Source organism: Mustelus asterias, unplaced genomic scaffold, assembly GCF_964213995.1.
Source record: "Mustelus asterias unplaced genomic scaffold, sMusAst1.hap1.1 HAP1_SCAFFOLD_2008, whole genome shotgun sequence".
Taxonomy (NCBI): Eukaryota; Metazoa; Chordata; class Chondrichthyes; order Carcharhiniformes; family Triakidae; genus Mustelus; species Mustelus asterias.
Genome location: NW_027591953.1, coordinates 25,001 through 27,500, shown reverse-complemented (window position 1 = coordinate 27,500; position 2,500 = coordinate 25,001). Strand labels below are relative to the sequence as shown.

Below are 2,500 nucleotides of genomic sequence, written 5' to 3'. Positions count from 1 at the left end.
GGCGTGGTTGTCTTTCAGCTCAGCCAGCGCCCAAGGGGCAAGACCGTAGCAGCTGAATGTCCTGGCAAAGCCAGGCTGAGGGAGCAGCCAAAAGATTGCCTGCCTCTGGGCCGAGGCTGCGGTGACCGTGTGTTGTGGGCAGCCTCTGCTGGCAGCAAAAGCCTACTGCACCTGGTATTCCCAGGCGGTCTCCCATCCAAGTACTAACCAGGCCTGAGTCTGCTTAGCTTCCGAGATCAGACGAGATCGGGCGTTTTCAGACTAGTATGGCCGTAGGCATTAACTGCCCTGCTTTCTGGCTAATTCAAGTCTCATAGCTCAGCCGCTTCTTCTTTGCCGCTCATGGCAATTCTTTTCCCTCTCTCCTCCTCCTCCTCCTCCTCCTCCTTTGTGCTCTCTCTCCCTCTCGCCGCTTTTCACATCCTTGCGAGGCGTGGTTGTCTTTCAGCTCAGCCAGCGCCCAAGGGGCAAGACCGTAGCAGCTGAATGTCGTTGAATGTAGCAGCAGACGTAGTCATCCGAGACGCTAGAAGCTGCACGGATCTCCCACATCTCTCACGTGCAATACTTAATCCCAATCACTGACATTTCAAGCACCATTTGAATGATTTTCAAAAAAATTTTAAAACTCTTCCCTTCACTTTTACCTTCTCACAGTGGCCTTTTTTTTTTGGTCAGAGGAGGAGGGAGGGAGGGAGGGAAACACTAATGTAGTGTTTGGGGATAACCACTCTGTGACATCAGACCTTCCGCTTCCCACTTCTTGGTGGATATTGCTTGCCTGACTTTTCCCAAAATGCACTGTGACATCAGACCTTCCGCTTCCCACTTCTTGGTGGATATTGCTTGCCTGACTTTTCCCAAAATGCACTGAGATACCAGACCTTCCACTTCCCACTTCTTGGTGGATATTGCTTGTCTGAGTTTTCCCAAAATGCACTGAGATACCAGACCTTCCGCTTCCCACTTCTTGGTAGATACTGCTGGTCTGACATCTCCCAAAATGCACCATTGAAGTCCCTCAGCCGCCTTTACCAGCCACCTGTCTGTCTTTCACCTGAGGAAGCACCCAAGGGGCAAGACCGTAGCAGCTGAATGTCCTGGCAAAGCCAGGCTGAGGGAGCAGCCAAAAGATTGCCTGCCTCTGGGCCGAGGCTGCGGTGACCGTGTGTTGTGGGCAGCCTCTGCTGGCAGCAAAAGCCTACTGCACCTGGTATTCCCAGGCGGTCTCCCATCCAAGTACTAACCAGGCCTGAGTCTGCTTAGCTTCCGAGATCAGACGAGATCGGGCGTTTTCAGACTAGTATGGCCGTAGGCATTGACTGCCCTGCTTTCTGGCTAATTCAAGTCTCATAGCTCAGCCGCTTCTTCTTTGCCGCTCATGGCAATTCTTTTCCCTCTCTCCTCCTCCTCCTCCTCCTCCTCCTTTGTGCTCTCTCTCCCTCTCGCCGCTTTTCACATCCTTGCGAGGCGTGGTTGTCTTTCAGCTCAGCCAGCGCCCAAGGGGCAAGACCGTAGCAGCTGAATGTCCTGGCAAAGCCAGGCTGAGGGAGCAGCCAAAAGATTGCCTGCCTCTGGGCCGAGGCTGCGGTGACCGTGTGTTGTGGGCAGCCTCTGCTGGCAGCAAAAGCCTACTGCACCTGGTATTCCCAGGCGGTCTCCCATCCAAGTACTAACCAGGCCTGAGTCTGCTTAGCTTCCGAGATCAGACGAGATCGGGCGTTTTCAGACTAGTATGGCCGTAGGCATTGACTGCCCTGCTTTCTGGCTAATTCAAGTCTCATAGCTCAGCCGCTTCTTCTTTGCCGCTCATGGCAATTCTTTTCCCTCTCTCCTCCTCCTCCTCCTCCTCCTCCTCCTTTGTGCTCTCTCTCCCTCTCGCCGCTTTTCACATCCTTGCGAGGCGTGGTTGTCTTTCAGCTCAGCCAGCGCCCAAGGGGCAAGACCGTAGCAGCTGAATGTCCTGGCAAAGCCAGGCTGAGGGAGCAGCCAAAAGATTGCCTGCCTCTGGGCCGAGGCTGCGGTGACCGTGTGTTGTGGGCAGCCTCTGCTGGCAGCAAAAGCCTACTGCACCTGGTATTCCCAGGCGGTCTCCCATCCAAGTACTAACCAGGCCTGAGTCTGCTTAGCTTCCGAGATCAGACGAGATCGGGCGTTTTCAGACTAGTATGGCCGTAGGCATTGACTGCCCTGCTTTCTGGCTAATTCAAGTCTCATAGCTCAGCCGCTTCTTCTTTGCCGCTCATGGCAATTCTTTTCCCTCTCTCCTCCTCCTCCTCCTCCTCCTCCTTTGTGCTCTCTCTCCCTCTCGCCGCTTTTCACATCCTTGCGAGGCGTGGTTGTCTTTCAGCTCAGCCAGCGCCCAAGGGGCAAGACCGTAGCAGCTGAATGTCCTGGCAAAGCCAGGCTGAGGGAGCAGCCAAAAGATTGCCTGCCTCTGGGCCGAGGCTGCGGTGACCGTGTGTTGTGGGCAGCCTCTGCTGGCAGCAAAAGCCTACTG

At 54.9% G+C, this 2,500-nt stretch overlaps 5 non-coding genes across 5 annotated transcripts in view; all 5 read right to left on the bottom strand.

Moving 5' to 3' along the window:
• Positions 1–159: 159 nt before the first annotated feature.
• On the bottom strand, positions 160–278 carry LOC144489215 (5S ribosomal RNA). Its single transcript, XR_013496950.1, has one exon. It is a non-coding gene; the product is annotated as a 5S ribosomal RNA (ribosomal RNA).
• A 920-nt stretch (positions 279–1,198) lies between these two features.
• Positions 1,199–1,317, bottom strand: LOC144489214 (5S ribosomal RNA). The gene has a single exon (XR_013496949.1). It is a non-coding gene; the product is annotated as a 5S ribosomal RNA (ribosomal RNA).
• A 311-nt stretch (positions 1,318–1,628) lies between these two features.
• Positions 1,629–1,747, bottom strand: LOC144489213 (5S ribosomal RNA). Its single transcript, XR_013496948.1, has one exon. It is a non-coding gene; the product is annotated as a 5S ribosomal RNA (ribosomal RNA).
• A 314-nt stretch (positions 1,748–2,061) lies between these two features.
• On the bottom strand, positions 2,062–2,180 carry LOC144489212 (5S ribosomal RNA). The gene has a single exon (XR_013496947.1). It is a non-coding gene; the product is annotated as a 5S ribosomal RNA (ribosomal RNA).
• A 311-nt stretch (positions 2,181–2,491) lies between these two features.
• LOC144489210 (5S ribosomal RNA) overlaps positions 2,492–2,500 on the bottom strand; it is a 119-nt gene continuing 110 nt past the window's right edge. The window contains exon 1 of the ribosomal RNA XR_013496945.1: positions 2,492–2,500. This exon is cut by the window's right edge and continues 110 nt beyond it. This is a non-coding gene — a ribosomal RNA (5S ribosomal RNA).